Source organism: Carassius gibelio, chromosome A11, assembly GCF_023724105.1.
Source record: "Carassius gibelio isolate Cgi1373 ecotype wild population from Czech Republic chromosome A11, carGib1.2-hapl.c, whole genome shotgun sequence".
Classification (NCBI taxonomy): Eukaryota; Metazoa; Chordata; class Actinopteri; order Cypriniformes; family Cyprinidae; genus Carassius; species Carassius gibelio.
In genome coordinates, this window is record NC_068381.1 from 11921086 (window position 1) to 11945850 (window position 24765).

Genomic DNA, 24765 nt, shown 5'->3' on the forward strand with positions numbered 1-24765 from the left:
CAAGAAGACAACGCATACTGCTGCATTTATAAGCTAGAAAGTATCCTTTTAGAAAAGGTAATTCCACCTTGTATGTTTATTTTATATTATTTGTTTTCTTTTCTTTTTTTACTCATTATTGATGATGAATATTTAATTGAAATATATTTCTGCTTTAGCTTGTGAACTAATCTAGCTTATACTTTAAACTTGCCATTGTGTATTTGCTTCTGATGTTGTTCATTTTTAAGTCGATAAAAACGTCTTCTAAGTTAATAGATTAAAATGTACTTTGATGTTATTAGTGCTGTTTGCAAAGGAGTAATATTCTAGGGATTTGAGCAAACTTCTTACCTTAATTTATCACAATTCAGTGTGCAAAAGGACTTTTTTGTACTGCAATATATGCAACTTTAGGTGTGCTACTTTTAAGTAATCTTTTTTTTTTCCTTTTTTTTGCCCAGCAGACAAATAAAACTGTCAAAAAAAAAAAAAAAAAAAAAATATATATATATATATATATACATATATATATATATATATATATATATATATATATATATATATATATATATATATATATATATATATATATAGATATATATAGATATATATAGTTCAACAAGAAAGAAGGACCCAAGACAAATTTTATGGCCCAGAATATCACAGACTTTTGATTTTGGCCAGTAAGCAGCCAACTAGAACACCCTAGCAATTACTCATCTGTTGCATTATGTTTTCGTACAAAGGGTGAAGAGGACACTATGGCTTCTCAATAAAACTTCTTAGATGTGCATTTCAGATCTATTTAAAGGTTTGATGAGAGGAGTTGATTTCCAACACAGCATTTTGAGTTTCAATCCTCTGAAAGTGAAAGAAATATCCACTACCAATAAGGTTTAATTATCTAACTAAACTACTGTCATTTAAAAGACCCCTATTGTCAGTCTAGATACAGAATATCTAGCTTTTGTTTGGGAAAACCACACAGAGGACAAACAATAACTTTTAACCTGTCCATGAAGTCTGTCTATTATATGGCAGTGCAATGAATCTTCAAGCATCAGAGTGCTATTTCTGACCTTGACCTGTCCTATCGAGTGCCGAAGTTATGACGTCACTTTGTAGGCCAAAACGTGGAATGGGTTTTTGCTAAATCGCCTGAAATAAGGTCTGTGGTTAACAAAGCCCCTTTTCACGTTTTGATCTATGACATAAAACACACCAGTTATAACCTGCTTGTGATTTTTTGAAACTTTATTGTGTCTTAAAAACGGTGGTTGCTAAAAGAGACTACATCCTTTGGCAGGGACTTTAGACATCACCATCACAAACAGGAAATCTCTCACTAGCCTCGTTTGATAGTCATCTTAAATACATACAGTAGAACACTATTATAAATATCTCTATCGCTATCTCTCCCTACTTTTACTCTGAAAAAAAAAAAAAACTTCTTCCTCATGCTGCCCCTTACAATACTGGTAAGTAAACCAGCATCTAAGCTGCAATGTTCTACATGTCCAGATTTATAGTGGTTCTCTTCTCGATCTATGGTTTTTCTATCGTCTAAGAAAAAGGACATAAGATTGGAAATTGATACGGCCATAGCAGTGTGTTATGCTTGTTGCTGGCATTGGAATTCCAGTTGGAAATGTCATTTGTGGAGCATCACAGGGCTTCATTATACACATGGTGAATGTCAGTATTTTAACAACGTATGCTCAAATGATTTCATGGAATATCCCCATTTCACACAAATGCACTGGTCATTTTTCATGTCATAGAAGAGAAAGAAAGGGTTTACAGTGCAAAGGGAAAGAAAATGAGTGAGAATCCGCTGCCATGGCGACTGGCCCAGCAGTATCTAATTGCAGCGGGTTGCTAGGTAGCTGCTGAAGTTTCAGGAGGCTGAGTAGAACAGAGCGTAATGCTGTGTTCATGAAAAATGACACATGGGAGGATGTACAGGGATTGACACATGACCACAGAATTGATCGCTCACAAACCATAATTTCTTTTCATTTGATTGGCATGTTTAATTGCAATGTATTTGACCGTTCTATTGAGGGAAAAATTGGACAAACTTCCAAAGAGGGAGTTTTGTTAAGGACTGAAGCTCTGGTCTATGCTGATGCTGATGCTGAAGTGCAGCCCACACACTTAATATTGTTTGTTCAACAAATGTTAATACCTGTATCCCAGCAATCACTTATGTTATAAAGCTTGAATTGATCTCAGAAGGGAGAAAGGGAAAAGAATCAGTTGCATTATGTCATATTATCATACATTTAATCTCATTTGGATAGTTTGCAAGATACTGTTAAACTACAGTTTGTAAGTGTAGCAAGCTGTAATTAGTTCCACAGAGCAGATCTATTAAAGAACAGTTTTGTACCTGATGTCAACAGTTTTGTACCTGATGGTGGTCTTCCTCTGACATGTCAAGTTGAAGGGTGGGTCATACAGTATGCATGGGAGGAGGCTTTTTGCTGTGGTATGTTTATTTAACTGTATTTATATCATGGCTCTTTAAAAAACTTAATTCTGATTGGTCAGTTGCAGCATTGCACGGTTTGATATTTATTCATATCCACCATTGTCCATGTCAAAGCTGTAATCCGGTAGTGGCGCAACAAGCCACTGACAGTAAATCAATGTCCTGTTCTATTTCTGATATACTACACGCAGTTGTGCAACTTCTAACTGCAGGACAAATTTGATACCAATTAGTTTTGACATGTCCAGTGTGGACAGTTACCACATAATACGATTTCATTTTTTATAATGTATTTAAATATGCTAATTGGACAGGTTTGACTGCTCTTGAAGCTGGACAGGTTTGACTGCTCTTGCAGTATCAGTAGGGGAAGTCGTGGCCTAATGGTTAGAGGGTTGGACTCCCAATCGAAGGGTTGTGAGTTCTAGTCTCTGGCCGGACGGAATTGTGGGTGGGGGGAGTGCATGAACAGCTCTCTCTCCACCTTCAATACCATGACTTAGGTGCCCTTGAGCAAGGCATCGAACCCCCAACTGCTCCCCGGGTGCCGCAGCATAAATGGCTGCCCACTGCTCCGGGTGTGTGCTCACAGTGTGTGTGTTTGTGTTCACTGCTCTGTGTGTGTGCATTTCGGATGGGTTAAATGCAGAGCACAAATTCTGAGTATGGGTCACCATACTTGGCTGAATGTCACTTCACTCATCTTGCGCATGATACAGTGTTAAAAGATGATCAGCATTTAAAGATGCTTCTCTTTGGACTTTTTGTCAAAAACTTTCATGTCTCTCGTATCACACCATGGACACATTCCCATATGTTTCATACGCAACACACAATATCTATCATATCAGTTTTTTCATGTATTCCTGATCATGCTGTCGGCATTGTCTACGTTTATAATGTATTATGTTTATTATTATGTATGCATCTTGCAATTTAGATTTTCTTTTCTCTGAATTCTCTGAGTAAACTCACACTTAGAAGTTAATAATTTTCAATTGCAAGATAATCTTGCAATTGTGAGGGGGAGAAAGATAAAAATTACCTTCTCTTTATATATTCTGTCCCTGGCAGAAATAAGATTACGTAATTTTGTGATAGTGACAGTAACTATTCTGTACATAATCCCATACTTGTATTATGTGAATTATTTGGTGGAAGCTTTATTTTAGGTCACAAATGATTTGTGGTTATATCACTTATATAAAACTTTGGTTGCACTTTATTTTACAGTACATGTACTAACATGTACTTATAATGTACTTACAGTGTATTTATCTAAGAAAGTTCTGGTAATAGGTAACTACATGGGGTAGGGTTAGGTTTAGGGGTAGGTTCAGGGTTAGTACCTAGTTATTATATATTTATTGTAATTACTATAATAAGTACATAGTATGTACTTGAGCAACTGCAAAATAAATTGCTACCAAAACTTTTGACATACGTGATACCTGTTGTTATACAGTAAATACCTGTTCTCTTTAAAAGAAGTGTTGAGAAATGTTTTATGTATCATCATGTTTTGTATAGGCCTTTGTTATCCTCATGCCTTTGGGTTTGGCCTGAATACTGGTTAGCCACAATTATAAATGGAAAACTTACTTTTTGCTATAGGACACTTAGAAATTATTTATTGCAAGCCAAAGAATTCATTTTTAAAGAAATTCTTTTAATCATTTATGGGGCTGTTTTTGCATTTGACCTGGATGGGCAGTGCATACGGGTGACCTGACTAAGCTAAATTTTAACTTTAAAAAAGAACTAGGGCTTTTGTAACAAATGTGTGAATCATGATCATTTTCTTTGCAATTGTAGTTCAGTTTGGCAAAGCCAGTCACCATGCATCATGGGAAGCAGTGTAGTATTTATGTTCATGTATACATGTCTCTGAAAGTACATTATTTATCAGTATTCTGTGTCTGATGGGCATGTTTTCACATTGCACGTATATTGCAAAAGACACATTTGCAATGTACATTTTCAAACAAATGGCACATGTTTAAAATATATGCCTGTGTGGCAGAGAGATACCTCTCATGCCTATGAGCCACCATTCTTATTCTTCTCTTAAATTGTTGATATGTTTCTTCATTAGAACAGATTTGGAGAAATCTAACATTACATCACCTGCTCACCAGTGGATCTTCTGCAGTGAATGGATGCCATCAGAATGAGAGTTCAAACAGCTGATAAATACATCACAATAATCCACAGGACTCCAGTGAAGCCAGAAACTGAGTTGGTAATGAAACCATTACCATCATTTTAAACTTGACATTTTCTGACTAAATGCAAGTGTGGATTATTTTCTATGTTATAGTGATTTAGCATCATATTAGTGATGTCTGTACAATTATATGTTTGTCCTATGACTTAACTTTTCATTTGTAAGGACGAGCAGAGGTTCGGTATGGTCAGATTAGTGTGCAGAGTTACGGTTATGAAAATCATGCTTTATTACCATTGTGCCCTTGAGCAAGACACATTAGATATTTACATGTTTGCTCCCACAGGTCTGTCTCTGTTATATCTGAGTCACCTCAGCACTGCAATGAGACAAGAAAACCTGATTATGGTTTTGTTTTGAATACATCACCAGTCACCAGTAGACTACCAAGACTAAATATAAAAAAGAATCATGATCTCACAAACCTTTTGAACTAAATGCTAATGCTTGAATTTATTATAGTGTTGTAGACAAACATGCTTATGAATATTTTAATTAGATTATTATTTTATTAATGAATGTGCTTCGTGAAGTTGGTTGTGGCAACTCTGAAGAAGCTTTTTTACTATCATTCAAATGCTTCTATTGTGTTGTTTTTATATTTTAATGGGTTTTATGGTTTTTCTAAAATAATGCACATATTAAAAAATCATAGGTTTGTCCAAGCTTGAGTGATGTTGCGAAATTCATCCTGTGGAATTAGCCACAACTATGAAACATATTGGTTTTAATTTCATCATGACATTCAGTAAAGCTTTTATACATTTATTTATAAGATGGTTTTGAAGAATTTACAGTACCTATCTTTGGTCCATATTTTAAAGAGAATTTTAATGGCATTTTGAAATAAACCTTTGGAAGTTCACCAGTAGTTGAATTTGACTTCATAGGGGTAGAGTTATTTGCCTAAATATTTAATTGTATCCCTGTCTAATCCTATCAAAGAACTCACATCTTGAAACTATGAAAGTAGAAGTCTGTCTTTAATGTAGCCGTCCATAAATGTAACACAGAAATAGAAGACTTCAAAAACTTTCGTGCTGACTTTTACTTTATCTTGAATTGAAACAAATTCTTATTTACTTTAGAAGATAAGCTTGGATCTTACCTCTTTTAGCTTTTAGATGGGACAAGGACAGTGGGGTTCTATTGAAGACATATGTCCACAGGCTTCATGATCTGATTTCAATTACAATTTGTATTTGGCTTATGATGGGAAGCCAACAGGGATTAAGCAGACAGACACAAAGCAGCTTTATTGGTGATGGCTTATGGAACATCAGTTAATGAAATATAGCTGCACTAAAAGAGATTTTCACCTCAGAATACCTTAAAAAAGAAGACACCCTACTGTGGTAAAATACCTGGCCTGATATGTTTGGTGACAGAACCAGCTTTTTACTATAAGGTATAAGAATAGAGAGAGATCATTGATTGTTAAGATGCTTTATAAAGTTTTGTTGTTGAGAAAAATAGAATAAGACACTAACAAAGTGCATTCTGTGATTTACTGGCCTTGTTAGCTGGATGTTTAGTTCAAGTGCAGTAATATGGATTTTGATATAAAACACTGAAATACAGTACCATGTTACTAGTCTTGAATACAGTAGATTAATAAAGCCAGATGACAACACTTCTGGGTTACTTGTCAAGAATGTTGGTCATATATGACGATTGAATTTTCCATATTGAGTGATAAAAAACCCTTGACCTCCATTCATGTACAATGTGTGCAGATCTGATTTATTTGGTTGAATTTGAGAGGTACAGACAGGGATCACTGACCTTACAAGTTTGACTGATTGTTTATCTTTGCATTGAGCTAGATAGATGGTTATATTGGAAAGTGGTAGATGATTGGTCAATAAATGTATCTTGCCTTTTCATTTTTGTCGCTTAATAAAGTGAACTGTAAGGGTATCAGAAGAGAAATTAAACTCAGAGGGAACAATGGCAACAAATTTTTTTTTGAGTTTATAAGGGGCATGAGGTTACTGTCTGAAGATAGGAAAGATTTCAAGGTACAGATGCACACAAGAGACATTGTCAGGAACAATGGCTGTGATTGACAGATTGCTGAAAGAATACCAAGACGCTGAGATTACATTTTGGAGGTGGAGGTTGCTCTGACATTTCCTGAACTTGGTGAGATGAAGTATCTGACATGTTTTAGTTTCGGCAACAGAGACAGCCGTTTGAGGGATGTCACAGGTCTTTATCTGTTTTGTAGTTTCTTTGTAGAATATATGTATATGGAGCCTTGTTTTAAATAGAATGTTTTATTAAATAGAATAATTTAAGTTGTTAAATGCTGAAAATACTATGCCGATCCACTCCCTCAAGGTGCGCGTTTCTCATTCAAAACACGCATCACCAGAAACACTGAATGTCACAGTCTCTTACGAAACCAGCGAGAGCCAATGAGCGTTTGATATCGCTGCCGTAAAACTTGTTGTAAAACTTCTTAAGGGAACATTTTTAAATAGTTACTACCATAGACAGTAAAAGAAATGGACACAGCGACCCCATTGGATTCAATGGAGATAAGTGAAATCAATTAGAAGCACTCACTTCCTGGGGGGTCGAGCGAAACTGCACAGACTCAAACTGAGCTTGATGGCGTAGAAGTCACGTGAGCAACCTGTAAGTCTTCTAATCGCTGTGTCAAGAGAAATCTGAATGGCCCACCGAATCTTGCAGACGTTGTTGAATAATTTTGTTCCATTGCTTTTATGGACTCTATGGGCTTCTTCCTCATAGACAGCAAAAGATTGCCTGCGAGCTTCTCATCCTGTTCATATGGTAATTTATCTACTGCGCGACAGAGAGTCGCAGGTTATGACACAATCGTTAGCCTAATTTTTACAAAAACTGCTTCCATGGGGCCACAACGTTAAGATACAAGGTAATGGGGGCTTTTATAAATTTTCGTGTTTCTTTAGAAATAATGAATTGAAAATTTGAGTCTTCAAATGCCTCAGATGTAAAGTTATTCGCTGTCAAAGTGACGCCAAAATGAATGGGAGTCAATGGATTTCTAACAGCAGGTGGGGGTCCGCTAGCCAATGGCGGCACCCAGGGGTGCTTCAGTAAAATATAAAACCCTGCCCCCCGGTTACTACAGAGGAAAGAGATACATATCGCCAATTAATGCAGTTTGAATTTGGATCTGTTCCTCACACCAAGCATCACATGGATAGAGGATTTAAATAAAAATGTAATATTTTTATGATCATTGTATTTAATGCTTGTGCATGACAGCATACCAATAAAAATGATGTGCCCTCACTCTCAATCATAGATCAGTGTGTGTCCCATAGTAAACCAAATAAATATTACATGACAACGGATAAATACTCTCTCTCTTTCTTTTCATGTAAGGATTCTAAGATTATTTGTACCAAAAATAATAATATACAATTTAATAAAATTATAATTAAGTGCAGTTTAATGCACTTGACTGATTTGCTTAATTTTAAAATGATAATGTTTCATTCTGTTTTGACTTGCCATTTCAAAGACTACATTTTAACAACACTACACGTCATTAAAATGTATGTGATCATTTAACCATTATCATGCAATATTGTATTTATCTTGTTTATCATGGGTCACATAATATGCTGCCTGATCTTAGCCTGGTCTGGGCCTCACTCCTCCCACCAACAATCAGCCCTCATGTTGTTTCCGTTCTGAAAAGCAAGGTGTACGTCAATTAGCCACTGTGCATTGTGACTGGCTGAATAACTAAAGTGTGTGATAGAAATGTTATGCCCCTTATAATACTGTGATATCGTCTCCTGGCTAGACGAGACAAAAGCAATAAAACCCATTGCAAATGAGGCATTTGTTGCATTCAGCAGGTACATAATTACTGATTATAATGACTTATACTGTGTTTTTATGCGTTGTGTATTGTGCCATGTAAATATAAAACCATGTCTGCATTTGTGATCTGAGAAACGACAAACAACAGGTGCTATTCTACACTGCTTACAACTTCCGTTTGAATCATCAGTGGCAAATTCTTTAAATATAAAAAATTTACTTGTAGTCTGTGAGTCAGAAGCGCCAGAATGTCCTTACAAAGTTGGAACTGTCCCACTTTATAGAACAGCCTTTGAGCAAAGACCCATTGTAGGCTACTCTGCAAGGTCAGGAAAAAGTCCTCCATAAAATGTATCACACAACGCCACACACTGCAGGCTTGGTCTTAAAATTTTAACTTACAGATGTGTTCATGTGCATACAGTACATGTGTCTTTTTATTTTGTTTAATGCTTTATTGCATTTTTGTTTAATGCATCAAAACCAACACACTCAATCCACTCTGCATATCATCCAAACCGCTCTACAGATGATGCAATTTACTCCACCCTCTGCCTGACTCTCACCCACCTAGAAAATATAGACTCCTATGTTATAATGCTGTTTCATCGACTTCTGCTCAGCATTCAACACAATAATCCCACAACAGCTCATTAATAAACTAAACCTGCTGGGCCTAAATACCTCCCTCTGTAATTGGATCCTGGACTTTCTAACTGGAAGACCTCAGTCAGTCCGTGTCAGCCACAACACCTTGAGCACTACCACACTGAGTACAAGTGCTCTACAAGGCTGTGTGCTCAACCCACTGCTCTTCACGCTGCTGACCCATGATTGCACTGCCAAGGTCAGCTCCAACCACATCATAAAGTTACAGTTAACAACTGTGGTAGGTCTCATCAGCAACAGTGGTGAAGTGCACTACAGAGAGGAAGTAGCACAGCTGGCTGAATGGTGTGGCACTAACAACCTGTCCCTAAATGTGAGTAAGGCAAAGAAGGTTGTGATGGACTTCAGGAGAAACTCCGTTGACCACCCCACACTGACCATTGGCAGCTCGACTTTGGAGAGAGTAAGCAGCACTAAATTCCTGGGGGTGCACATCACAGAGGATCTCAACTGGACCACCTACACTGTGCACTCTCCAAGAAGGCACAACAGTGCCTACACATTCTCCGCCAGCTGAAAAGTGCAAGTCTCCCTCAACCCATCCTCAAATTATTTGCATCCTGATTTGCACATCTGCTACCACCGGTGATGCACTTTCCTTTCACGCTGTACGCCATTATGCCAGAGTCAGTGTGTCTCCTTTTTGAAAGGCTATGTGTGCAAACTGAGCCCTAGCTCAGTTAGGTGGCCTTCGTCCTTCACGCTTTGTTGTGTTTATCCCAATGCCTCCTGTGCAGGTAAGTGCTCTTCTCACTGCCTGTGTTGCAGTAGAGCCGCCTCTGCCAGCACACTGCTCTCCTGGTGCTAGCTGGCCCACAGTTGCCAGGACACACCACCATAAACAGAAAATCACAGAATACAAATATACATACCTGAGGAGTAACTATACATTGCGGTGGTTAAAGGCAGAGCTGACAAACATAGATGTCACAAACATAACTGCAACCTGGAGAAGAAAGTGAACCACATAGTTCAACACTAATTTACCTAAACCTTTAGTTTGACCTTCCTTGAGGGGAAAATCCTCTGTTTTATACATCAAGCAAATGAGTTTAAACTCTAAGTTTGGATCGGTTATTACTAGGGGCTTTCAAAGGTTGTTTCCAGTGCTACGATATGTATCTAGAGACAGAAGAATGCATCCTAGAAATTTAAAGTGGGCATTACTGCTATAAATTTCTAAATATATATTAAAGTGAAATGAAAGCTCCAGGCAAGGCGGTACATGTGACAATCCACAGGTAGCCTGGTGCTAATTTCTTTCTGCCTGCCTAATCTAAAGGGAACCAGTGTGTTGCCATTCTGCTGGTCTGCGTTTGGACTGGAGGTTGCAGCATTGCCTCACGAGGTGTCCAGAGCAGCTAATTATCTTTTTTTTCCAGTTTGTGTAGCCATATCTTTGGAATCGTGAACTGATCTCACACTGTTTTCTGACTAATTTACTCCATCCTACACCAAAGCGTCCCTCTTTCTAGACAGAATATTACATATTTAGTAATGTACTGCAGTTAGAACATAAATTAATTTATAAGAGCATGTGAAACAATAAGCTTCAGGCAAGCCTTCATATATGTTTTTTTCCCCCAATCACTCCATCAGTGCATTAATTAACTTAATTGCGTTGATGCTTTGTTTACTCAACAATGTGCAGTAAGTACAGCATGCAGCCGTCTGCGGATGATGGATAATAACAAATGTTATATTGTGTCACAGTGCATGCTATATTATAGTATGTGCCAATAATGCATATAAGACTGTAAACATGATAAAACTAGTAGAATGTATCTTGATTAAATAATAATAATAATAATAATAATAATATATATATATATATATATATATATATATATATATATATATATATATATATATATATGAGAGAGAGAGAGAGAGAGAAAGAGAGAGAGAGAGAGAGAGAGAGAGAGAGAATTTTGAAATAATAACAGAAAATAGTATTACTATACTTTGAATATTAGTAGTATTTGTAGTAATATTAAAACTATTATTATTATTATTATTATCTTGCCAAGCTCTATACTGTTCTATGATCTTATATATTTCACCATCAATTTCAGCGTAGCTGTGAGACAAAATAAAAAGTGTGTTGATTATTTCAAATTTATCTCTAATTTATTATTATTATCTTAACTTCTGTTTGCTTTGACACTTCTTTGGCAGCAGATGGGACAGGATAAGATATTTCTTTGACCACTAATGGCTTTCTACCACCACTGTCTGTTACATCTGAACATGTTTATTATTAATGTTTATTAAGTAAACACTGTAAAATACACATGTGAACATATGGTCACACATGCTACATAAAAACTACCAATCCAGTACAGTGGAAAACAAACAGAACCCATATGCCTTTACATAATGTACAGCTTAAGACACTGTTTAATTCATTACGACTTCCTCAAGGAAACAAGAAATTAATGAACACATTCAAGAAGTTACTGTATTATTACTGAACATAATAATTTACTTACTTTCTAACTTTGCACACAACATACTGTATACCCCCAGAACACATCATTATATTATAACTTTTAAATTAAGTTAAATCACTATAGCGTTGTATCCAGTTAATAGCAGACCTGCACAGCTTTACATCAACCATTGTTTTAAAGTCCAGCACAGACAGCTTGCATTGAGGATGATATATTGCTTCATGATGTTGTGCCTGTACAGTCAGACAGTGCTGTAGTGCCACTTTAATAATTTTCATGCATCTTTTTTTCATATTGGGATTTATGCTGTATAGTATAAGTATACACGTTCTGGGGAAAGAAAAAGGCTTGTTATTCATGCCCCAGGCAAGAGAAGAGAGATTTCACATATCATGTTCTGATTTACCACAGAGTCTATGCAAAGCATGGACAGTGTCCTTCTTCTATTACATAAAATTGTGAGTTATTTTCGTTAACTGTGAATCAACGCTTACATTGTGATTTAATGCATGAGACCAGCATGTCAACCACTTCATTAATAACTATATTTTTCACTCAGAATTCAGGAATGAGTATATACGCATAATGAGTACAATCACTTGATTAAGGCTATTTTCTGGAGGCATCAAAATTCATAAAGGATTATCAGCTGAATTCTGCAACCTTGTTATATATTCATGCTATATCCATTGTAGACTCCAGATCATTTAGAAGAAATAAATATGTGACAGTAATAGTGCATATATAGAAATTTGATCTCAATTTTTTTTATATTTATTATATATTGATATTATATAATGCCAATATGTTAAAAATGTGTCATTTAAAAAAACAAGCATGAATATTATTCATATGTCTGCTTAATTAGAGTCTACTTTTCATACAGTAACATATTATCCCTATGAGTCGCTACAGTATATACAGGAATTATTTTTAAGTATATTTGTAAGATTTCAGGTTGAGGGTTTTTATTTGTTCCTTTTTTCAAATGTATTGCTGTTTGTTTGCTTCAAAATGCATTGGAAACCTGTGAGCCTCTAAACCATCTTGTTAATTTACAATTCAATTTCCAATTGTGTCTGCTAAGATTACTGTGTTAGATGTCTCATTCACAAATAACAGATTCCTACTCTCAGGGCAATTTACGTTTTTGATGGAATTCGCTGTGGCTTTAGCTGGGTGATTTCAGACCTTGTTAAAAGTTCAATCACCAGCTCCTCAGTGGATAATACATTAATAGATGACTGAACAATGTTCAGAGTCACAGATGCTATCAGGATAGGAAATGCCTTTGCACATCCATACATGTTGGTTTGTTCAATAAAACAATGTTAGGTCAAACACAGTCTCACTCTCTACTCGTCGAATGTCTGACGCATGGTCAAGTGATCTGGCGTCACTTTTTTGACGCACTGGGTATACCTTTGGCGTTATTTTTCAACGTGCAGGTTAGTCCGATAGACTTCTATAGAACTCAGCAGCGTTTAAATTTGACGTCTTGGTTCAGCACACCGCAACTACACTGAATAAATAAAAATAAATAATAGGCTACAAAAAATATATATATGACAGAGATCGTTTTTATCTGGCCCTCCAACTTGTTTTTGAGGTTTAAATATTCTCGCAATCTGATATCAAAGTGATCTCTGTGCCAAAGCTTAGCGCGTTCATCAGTGGTGAGTTTAACAACACTCAACTGCAGGTAAAACAGCATTCATCGGTGAGTTTGACCAAAGCAACACTCAACTGCAGGGAAAACGGCATAAAAAGGTGAGTTTAACAACGCTCCAAGGCGCGTGCAAGTAAGCAGTTTAACCGTTTTCTTACACACCATTCTCGCTTATCGCTTATTCATAGTTCATCATCTCTATGAAATCACGTTCAAGAAGTCTCATTCAGCACACATCGCGATACTTGCCATCAGTTTCCATGTGCCACAGGGTCGGTGAGTAGATATAATTACGCTCTTTTAATGCCTGTTATAAAATGTATTCTGTCTTTATTAATCAGATTAGCGCCATATTGTTTACTCGCTGTATTATATCAGTCATCCTCGGCTGTCTTTGAGTTTCATTGCGTTTAACTAAATGAACACACCTGCTAACTAGTGTGATTAAACCCTGTCGGTCACGTGACGTGCCATAGACTTTCAATATATTCATTTCATGTCAAAGATGTAAATTTGTAGTAAAATCATGGTAACCACGGCATGTACAATAGCAACAAATTAAATTTCAAGTTAAAATCCAGGAACGGGACATTTACCATGTTTTTTCCTCAGTAACTGTAGTTCTACTATGGTATATTAATAATCAATACAACAATAAAATAATCATCAAACTAACTATGGTTGTACAACTGTAATTGTCGTTTTTGATGTGCTTTTATATGACAGATATCACACATTTACTGTACCATGCTTTTGATACATTTTTATGTAAATCCAAAAAAAGTAAATAAATGAAAGGACACATTTTTCCCTTCCTGCAGTTCATTCATATCAGTTTATATTTTAAATATTTTGCTCACAAAACATTATTAAAATTCTGTTTATAATTCTATTTTATTTTACCCCCCTCCTCCTTTCTTATTTTTATTATTTATGTATTTTTTTTTTTTGTTGAAAAGATGTAAAGGAAGCAGTCATCCCTGTGGTGTTTGTGGAGAGGTTTTCCTTCAGAAATGGAGAAGACTGAAAGCTGCGGAGGCAGACATTTGCAGCAGTAAGTCTGTGTTGTTTTTACCTTTTTATCAAACTGCTGTTATAAATTGCACACCATTTGTTGTTTCTTAAACTTTTGCACTGTCCAAATACCCACACTTGCCATCTTTGCACTTGACCAATCGATTATTTATTTGACGTCTTTCCTATGTTTAGGCCAAGTGTTCGAGTGAGCATGATGACCACAAGTGTGTGTCGAACTTTTCATCACCTGATGACAGTGGTTCCCAATCCTGATCCTGGAGAACCCCAGCACTGCACGGTTTTGGTGTCTCTCTTATCTCACAAACACACTTTTGAGGTCTTGGAGTCTTCACTGATGAGCTGATGAGTTGAATCAGGTGTGTTTGATAAGGGAGACATCTCAAATGTGCAGTGTTGGGCTTCTCCAGGACCAGGATTGGGAGCCACTGCCTTATGGGACACACTTAAGTGTTTACAGAGATTTTTTTTTTTTTTTTTGATTATTATTCAACTTTGCATTTTAAAATAAATTCTAATTCTCTTTTCATTAGTCCCTATTACAGAGGACAATTTAATTTTGGGGGCTTCTAATTAAGTGAAAAAAAAGCAGTTGCAAATGATGTACAAAATAAATATACTTTTCTGTACACCAAGAAAACATGCAACACTTTGTTTTACTACCAAATTATTCTCAGTATCTAATTATTATTATTATTATTATTATTAATAATATTTCACATACATTGGAAAGGTTTCCGTGAGCAGATCAATTACACTACTGATAACATTCCTTTAAGCATGTAATATATTTTTTTATAATTCATATGAATATAGCTTGCTATTATTGACTAGCTTTTAATAATAGATGCATTTAATATATAATTATACAGCATCTTTACAGAGGCTGGTTTTATGGTCTAAAAGTAGCATGTAATAATATTTCCTTCCGTTCTGTCTTTCAGGATTGTTCGCAGATAATGATGTTCTTCTCGATCATGCACAAGGACTCACCTCTTTAACTCTTTATCTTCCCAACACACACAGAAATGCTCCCTTGATTAGTGTTTAGACTTTGCAGTGCAGTTTTGTTTTAGTTCTAAGCTTATAATGAATACATTGTGACCTTCCAGCAACCCATATATTGTATACAGAACCAGTGATCAAAACAATGGTTGAAAATAGTATTTTTATATTGATAAAGCATTGTGTTCTCTTTTTCAAGCTTCATACAGTAAACTTTACTTCTGGTGCTTTTATCATAAAAAAACAAACATCAGTTCTCATCAGGAGTTTTCGTAAAGGACGTATTCATGCACAGCCATCCCCTAGTTCCAGTCATGAAGTGAATGATGTTATTGTCAGTTTTATTTCTGCATTTTTATGTAGCAGGTGTTTGTTTTCCTGAACGTTATCTTTCTTCCTTTGTTCGGACAATCAGTGTTTATTTGATGCTGTGCTGATGGAGGTTTATAGATGATATTGCACACTTGACATGCATGTCTTCATGGTCTTTATTTTCTGAGTTTGAAACAGTGTGTTGTATCACTTTTTGGTCAAATAAATTCTTCAGTGTTCTCTGAAAGACTATCTGTATTTACTTTTTTTTTTAAATAAAAGTATTTGCAAAGAATTTTTATTCTTCATAGTGGCAAAAACAACTTATTGACAGAGGATGCAGTGCAGTTATATGGGCAATTTGTCTGAATCAGTTTTTTTAACTCTTTTTATTGCTAGATTTCAATTGGTAAAGAATGGCAAATCACAGAAAAACAAAAGTGAATAATTTTTATAGATTTAAAACAAAACATAACATGCAATTTAAATGTTACAAGCTAATCATTTGATTAGAAAATGCACCTGTCTTAGAAAAAAAAAAAAAGATTTAATGAGAGGAATCGGTTCGATAGAACTGCGAATGCTGGCCATGTGCTCATCAATATTGCCCAATTTTTGTCAAGCTGAAAACAATAATTAGCGCATTTGCATTATTGTTGGAGGAAGGTGTAGACGTTAATAAAACACAATCTAATAGGTAGCAAATGTTATTGATTGTTAACCAATCTATCCCTTCAGCCGAAAAACGAAAGTCATCGGTCATAAATGGATAAGGAAGCGTGACGCCGCTGCTCAGCTTTGATATCATTGGCTGTCAATGTCCCTTGTCATCGCAGGGTTGTCTGTGGTTGGACTATCCTTTAACCCATACTAAACAGCGCATCGTGTTACAAAAGAACGTTTTGCTACTATTATCACATTAGTAATATATTAAGTCAACAATTAAGGGTTGCTATGTTGAGGAAAATTACCTCTTTAGCGAGTTCCTAACCCTAACCCTAATCATAACTTCGATGAACTACAAAAAACAGCCCCTAGTTTCGCCTTTCCATATATAGAACGACGGAGGCTTGTGGGTAATGTAGTTTAAATCGTTTTATTGACGAAATGAAATAAATAATATATTTAATGGAAAACTGGATATATGAATAGTTTCATTGTGCAAACCTCTATGATATAATTGAAAGACAGAGTGAAATTTGGTATTTTAGAGGGAGCAATATGTAAAATGGCTTTATGAAACATTTCCATTAATTTCTGAAAACTGTGCCCAACATTATTTTATCAGCATAGCATAAGTAAAAATTCTTCTGGTTTTCTCTTTGATTCATTAATTGGACTCTGATTTACAGCCATTTCAAATGTACAGTTTTTGGCTCTTCCGGGGGGTGCTACTGGGCCCCTGGGGGTAGAAGGGCAGTAAAACCTACATGTATGTATTCTCCTCATAATGGACAACAAACTGAGCTGAGTCACATTTATATCTGACAGTTTTCATAGACTAACCTTTTCTTATTCTTATGTCATGAGCAGTAAAGCTTTTGACAGGACATGGTGAGGCCATCTGATGAAACATGGCAAAATTAGAAAGAAATGATTTAATAATAAAAATTATAGATTATTTATTTTATTTTTGAAGTTAACAGTAATAAATATAATGGATAAACCTGCAACAACATGCCATTATCTATTCCCCACTGTTAAGCAATAATCAAGGACAATTTATACACATTGTGATACTTCACTATTCCACAAGGAATAATTCATGGAGTACTCAGAATACTATATATATTAACTAATTAGCAACAATCAGTGTAAAAATGTCCTCCTCATCCCCTTATCTGGGTCCTCAGATGCTGAACATCAGTAATGTGCGTGCTCTTGGATTTAATGCAGTACAAGATCCATGTTGATCATTCCTGCTACATTCTCAGTTATCCCTCAAGTGTTTGTAACTATAAAGTAAATGGCTTTTCAAAATAATTCATCTAGTAAATCCCTTTATATATATATATATATATATATATATATATATATATATATATATAGGCATATTTGTGATTAAATATATACAATACTAACTTTCTGGTGTATTGTTGTTCCAGGTGTCATTAATGTTTAAGCAAAAAATAATCCTGGTAATTAATATGTAGTTTTTCAAGTGTAGAATAAACCCATAGTAGCCTACAGTATCTAGTAAAATTATGAATTTACCAAGAATTTTCAACACACAATATTCACCATATTAATTTTATTGAAGCATAGACTATGAAGTTGATAAAGTAGCTTCAAGACAAACACAGTTCAAGGAAAATAATAAAGGATCAAAAATTCATTAATATCATAAATTAATCAGTTCACACAGATGAGTGATGAAATGTCCTTAAAAGTAAAAATAATCCATCCAGTCAACTGTGATACAGATCATGTGATACATTTAAGACATGTGATACTGTTCCAGAAAATAATGATTCCCATCATCACATCTAAACTAGAGATGTTCCGATACCCTTTTTCTCTTCCCGATACCGATTCCGATACCTGGGCTCAGGGTATCGGCCGATACCGAGTACTGATCCGATACCTGGGTGTATATCTGTATATACAGCTGTATATACTACTAGCCCTGTGTAAATTGCTAGAATTTTTTTATGGTGTGCTTCAGACAGATCCCTCAATAAAACATGAACAAATACATGGTGAACTACTGTATTTATTACAGTATTTTTATTATCTAACATGAATTTGACAGTATTATTTATTTTCTTATGCAAAAAAGAACTTCAAATGCAGCCAAAAATCTAACACCGCAAACTAAAAAAGGTATTTAAGTTTTACAATATAACTGTATAAAAAAACTGCAACAAATAAGTCTAGGAATATAAAAAAAGATCTATTAATCAGATAATCTCTAACAAGTAAAAAACAAGTAAAAAACAAGCAACCATCTAGGCATAATTATTATTATTATAGAGATGTATTATTATTACTGTAGGCTACAACAGTAGCTTTATATATTGTCAATTTACTCATGTAAACCAAACATTTATTTTAATGGGCTGCCATGAAGATCTTTGAGTGTCTGTGTTTATGATATGACAGTATTCTCAAATGAAACGGTAAATTCTCATGAAGTGACGGTTTATGCGTTCGTGTCCTCATGACACACAGCAGAGACTACAAAACAGCGAGCTCTCGCGCATCTGTGCCAGTCACCCACAGAGATGTAGATTTTGCGGGAGTAATATTTAAATAGTATTTTGCAGTTTAATATTCACAGACACTAGTATATATTCGGCTACTGTCTGGAGCCCTGCGTTTTGACTTACACGGAAGCGACTGAACGCAGTTGCCGGTACTGAATATACTCGAGAGTCTGTAACTACCGGTACTACAGAGACATACTGCTAACCACTGATCTATAATATAGTAGCGGCTTCACTGTCTTTTGGCAGTTTAGAATGTGATGAGTGATCCAGTCATATATAGATAAGGGCTGCTAACGCGTTTTCATTTCTTCTTCGCTGCTCTAAACAGGGGTTGCTTGTGGCAACACAGCACAACTTCCTGTGTTTTCAATGCATTTTGAGCAGCGAAGAAGAACCGTGCAGCGGTTAGGCAAAGCTTGCGGTCATAACTAGGTCTTTTTTAAGAAAATGGTATCGGATCGGTATATGGGTTCATGTACTCGCCGATGCCGATGCCAGAATTTGTTGTGGTATCGGAGATATTTCCGATACTAGTATCGGAATCGGAACAACTCTAATCTAAACTGGTTTCATCTCCCCATCGTGTTCTTCTTCTCTCGTGTCTGGAAACAGTTTGTGGTTGATATCCAGCACTGGTGTGGTGTAGCCTTTTCTCAGCCAGAGGATCTCTCAGTCCTAAGATCCCAGACCTGGTCAAAGTGAAACACACAATACAGATGAAGTTGTTTAATGGACAGAGAGCTCAGCTTATGTTCTGTGTGATTTTAGCAGGGTGAGCAACTATGACCCTTGTAGTACTGTACACTTACCATTCTTCAAGCTGTTTTAAGACCTTTTGAGAAGGTTTTTCTCTGAAGACAATTTACCACATCCTCTTCTTTCAGTCCTTTCAAGAGCATCACTTGGTCAAAACCCCCCATTTGGCTGATGAGATCATCTGTACAAATTAAAATACTGCAATAAAAATTTCATTCTGCAAGAATTAAGGCAAAGGACTTGCCCATGAGACACCCCTTAGCATGTGACAGAATTTTTTGCCTCTATAATTCATCTATTGTTGCAGTAAATGTGTCTTTTTTCCCCTCTCTAATCTATCTTCAAAGTTCCTGACTTCTCTCACAAATGTGTTTTAGTGTAAGGCCTGGCTTCAAACCAATCAACTATCAATCCACAATTTATAATACAACATTTATGAAACAATGAAATAATGTAAACCACTTACATAAAACTTGTATTCTTTTATTTAAGACAAACAGTTGGTGTTTTTTTTTTTTTTTTTTACTTAAAGTTTAAAAATATTCGGGTCACACTTTGCCTACATGATTTAATTGTAATAGCTGTATATAATTTTTTTTTTATTAAGAATAAAAACATAGAAAGAATAAATTACGGCTGAGATGAACGGTCCTGTGAGATAAAATCATAAAGTGCTGTAACACATAACACAGCATTGCACAGCATTGCTTCAACACACACATACCAGAGGACTTCTGTCTTTGTTTGGGCTTAAGATGGCCGTCTTCATTCCTCATGAGCAAATCATTTCCTTGGTCTTCCTTCTCTTCTGAAAAACAAGATAATCTTACTCTGTGTGCAATTAACATTGCTCATTAAACATATAATTAAGTTAATTTAAAATAAGATTCAGACCAGAGCATTTGATGAGTAAATGTTGATTCAGAAATATTTTAAACAAATGTACCTGGGAAGAGCTGATCATGGCAAAATTCGCTGAGACTCAGTAACAGCTCTTTTAGTTTTTAGGAAGGTTTGTGAGGGTTGGCTCTTAAAAGAGCTGTTGAGCTTGAACAGCATTATCTGCAAACAATCCTGTAAGACAGAAAGAAAGAAAAATATTACTACATTACATGCATCTTATACATTACTGTGCGTATGTGTGTGTGTAATTATACAGCTATATTCATATATATATTAAAAAAAATTATTACAAGCTAACAGGACTGTTATCAGTAGTGCGCAAGTCTTAATAATGCCAAAGCGCAGTGCCCTTAATGAACACTAAACCCACATTATCTCCAATACCGCTCCGGAGCTCTATACCAGGCTTAGTGTATCCCATCATGCATCAATTTTTGGAATAAATTGTGAGACCTTTTGTCGAGATCTCACAAGGGGTCACGGAAACCTTTACAATGTATGTAAAATATTAATAATAATAATAATAATAATAGTAATAATTAGATATTGAAAATAATTTTTCAATTAATTTATTTTAAAATGCAAAGTTGAATGATCAAACTAAAAATCTCTGTAAACACTTAAGTGTGTCCCATAAGGCAGTGGCTCCCAATCCTGGTCCTGGAGAAGCCCAACACTGCACATTTGAGATGTCTCCCTGATCAAACACACCTGATTCAACTCATCAGCTCATCAGTGAAGACTCCAAGGCAGATAAGAGAGACGCCAAAACCGTGCAGTGCTGGGGTTCTCCAGGATCAGGATTGGGAACCACTGTCATCAGGTGATGAAAAGTTCGACACACACTTGTGGTCATCATGCTCACTCGAACACTTGGCCTAAACATAGGAAAGACGTCAAATAAATAATCGATTGGTCAAGTGCAAAGATGGCAAGTGTGGGTATTTGGACAGTGCAAAAGTTTAAGAAACAACAAATGGTGTGCAATTTATAACAGCAGTTTGATAAAAAGGTAAAAACAACACAGACTTACTGCTGCAAATGTCTGCCTCCGCAGCTTTCAGTCTTCTCCATTTCTGAAGGAAAACCTCTCCACAAACACCACAGGGATGACTGCTTCCTTTACATCTTTTCAACAACAAAAAAAATACATAAATAATAAAAATAAGAAAGGGAGAGGGGTACAATAAAATAGAACTATAAACAGAATTTTAATAATGTTTTGTGAGCAAAATATTTAAAATATAAACTGATATGAATGAACTGCAGGAAGGGAAAAATGTTTCCTTTTATTTATTTACTTTTTTTGGATTTACATAAAAAGGTATCAAAAGCATGGTACAGTAAATGTGTGATATCTGTCATATAAAAGCACATCAAAAACGACCATTACAGTTGTACAACCAAAGTTAGTTTGATGATTATTGTATTGTTGTATTGGTTATTAATATACCATAGTAGAACTACAGTTACTGTGGCAAAAACATGGTAAATGTCCCGTTCCTGGGTTTTAACTTCAAATTTAATTTGTTGCTATTGTACGTGTCGTGGTTACCATGATTTTACTACAAATTTACATCTTTGACATGAAATGAATATATTGAAAGTCTATGGCACGTCACGTGACCGACAGGGTTTAATCACACTAGTTAGCAGGTGTGTTCATTTAGTTAAACGCAATGAAACTCAAAAACAGCCGCGGATGACTGATATAATACAGCGAGTAAACAATATGGCGCTAATCTGATTAATAAAGACAGAATACATTTTATAACAGGCATTAAAAGAGCGTAATTATATCTACTCACCGACCCTGTGGCACATGGAAACTGATGGCAAGTATCGCGATGTGTGCTGAATGAGACTTCTTGAACGTGATTTCATAGAGATGATGAACTATGAATAAGCGATAAGCGAAATGGGTTGTAAGAAAACGGTTAAACTGCTTACTTGCACGCGCCTTGGAGCGTTGTTAAACTCACCTTTTTATGTCGTTTTCCCTGCAGTTGAGCGTTGCTTTGGTCAAACTCACCGCTGAGTGCTGTTTTACCTGCAGTTGAGTGTTGTTAAACTCACCACTGATGAACGCGCTAAGCTTTGGCACAGAGATCACTTTGATATCAGATTGCGAGAATATTTAAACCCTTAAAAACAAGTTGGAGGGCCAGATAAAAACGATCTCTGTCATATATAATTTTTTTTGTAGCCTATTATTTATTTTTATTTATTCAGTGTAGTTGCGGTGTGCTGAACCAAGACGTCAAATTTAAACGCTGCTGAGTTCTATAGAAGTCTATCGGACTAACCTGCACGTTGAAAAATAACGCCAAAGGTATACCCAGTGCGTCAAAAAAGTGACGCCAGATCACTTGACCATGCGTCAGACATTTGACGAGTAGAGAGTGAGACTGTGTTGGTTAGGTTAGTAGAATGAACATGGCAATAATGGCAATACTGAATCACTCTTATTTTATAATATATCTAGTTAAGCATCCTGTGAAAACAGACAAAAGCATCAACATTTACTATCCTCTGCCAATCCAAGATGTAGATAAGTTTGTTTTACATTAGCATTTATTAATTTAGCATTAAAGCACTTACTCACCAGTGGATCCTCTGCAGTGAATGGGTGCTGTCAGAATGAGTGTTCAAACAGTTGATAAAAGTAAAATGCATAAACATTTTAAACTTCAAACCAGATCTATATCCATAATATTTATTTATCTTGCAAAAAAGCAAGAAAAGTGAAATCAGTACATAACAGTTCTAAACAAATATGTCGTGGGTTTTGATGTGAGAGGACAATTGGGGATGGACATTTTCTGTGGAGTAAGCATATTATGGATTATGGACACCTTGATGGATAACGCCTTGATGGAGTTGTTTCTCGTAAACATGAACAAGACATTAATTGACGGACTGGAGTCATGTGGTTTACTTGTGGATTATTATGATGCTTTTATCAGCTGTTTGAACTCTCATTCTGATGGCACCCATTTACTGCAGATGATCTGTTGGTGAGCATGTGCTGTGATGTTCCATTTCTCTAAATCTGTTTGGATAAAGAAAAAAATCTACATTTTGGATGGTCTTAGGAAATTGTCAGCAAATGATCATTTTTTGGTTGAATAATTAAATTAGTGCACCATGTCCAACAATACACCACAATATTGCTGAGCCCTTTTCTTGAATTACGACTGAATTAAGTGTTAGTATGTTACACTTGAATTTCTATAAAAATAAACAATGCAGATAAAAACAGAAATCTGTTCTGTTTGTAATATTCTGTGCCAATTCACTTGACCAGTATTTGATGACTCATGCTATTGCTTGTTATTGTAGGTGGATATTGTTCTAAAATAAAGTCATAGGACTCTATCATTTGGATTTTGGGAGAGTATTTTTAAAAGTTTTAGTTTCCAACATCTGTGTGAACTTTGGTCTGTGCGTGTGTGTGTGTGTGTGTGTGTGTGTGTGTGAATGCATGTCTCTTGTCTGAATCTCACTCCACACTATCCAGACAGCATTACACAATACCAACTGACAGTGAAATAAAGCTTTGCATCTCAGATCAAAGGCTCCCCTGGAGAAAAGACTCTATATCGACAGATTAAAGGGATATGTATTATGCTTTTTAAATTGCAAAGGGGCGGCGTTCCCACAAGAGCAACACGTATCAGCTTCAAATGGTCCCTTTCTACCTTGTCTCTTTAATGCACACACTGACAGAAGTTAAGCTGCTTGGTTTGGAATGGATGATGTGAGGGGGACAGAAAAAGATTTAGGGTAGCTGAGTCTTGACTCTAACTCATGAGATCCAACCACCAGATATCTTTATAGTCTTGGATAGGGACATCGGGACAAAAAGTCAAAGATTTTTTTTTTTTAAATCTATGATGTAATCCTAATAAGACATATTTAAAATTAGATTTTAGCTCACAGATTAATTACAGACTAGAGTTATTTTAATATTATTTATATATTTTAAGTAAGTTTTTGTTGTTTGTTATGTATTTCTGTGTAGCTTTTATGTATTAAATTTTTTATTCCTGTTTTAATTTTAGTCATTTACATTTTTGATGGAATATATATGTGTATGTGTGTGTGTGTGTGTGTGTGTGTGTGTGACGAGTGGGGCAGGGCTGAGAGCCATGGGAACAGTGAGAGGCTGCTGGAGTTATGCTAATGTACGACACCTGCGCCTCTCACCGAAATGAAAATCA

General features: G+C 35.6%; 2 long non-coding RNA genes across 3 annotated transcripts; one reads left to right on the plus strand and one right to left on the minus strand.

The window, feature by feature from the left end:
- Positions 1-13276: 13276 nt before the first annotated feature.
- Positions 13277-15921, plus strand: LOC128022368 (uncharacterized). Its single transcript, XR_008185903.1, has 3 exons — positions 13277-13598; positions 14282-14376; positions 15302-15921. It is a non-coding gene; the product is annotated as an uncharacterized LOC128022368 (long non-coding RNA).
- A 3513-nt stretch (positions 15922-19434) lies between these two features.
- On the minus strand, positions 19435-22958 carry LOC128022369 (uncharacterized). 2 transcript variants are annotated; one of them, XR_008185904.1, is made up of 6 exons: positions 22351-22958; positions 21576-21670; positions 20586-20713; positions 20364-20444; positions 19693-19820; positions 19435-19572 (listed from the first exon to the last, which is right to left on the minus strand). It is a non-coding gene; the product is annotated as an uncharacterized LOC128022369 (long non-coding RNA). The 2 variants fall into 2 exon arrangements; XR_008185905.1 differs by having other exon boundaries at positions 20364-20447.
- Between the last annotated feature and the right edge of the window lie 1807 nt (positions 22959-24765).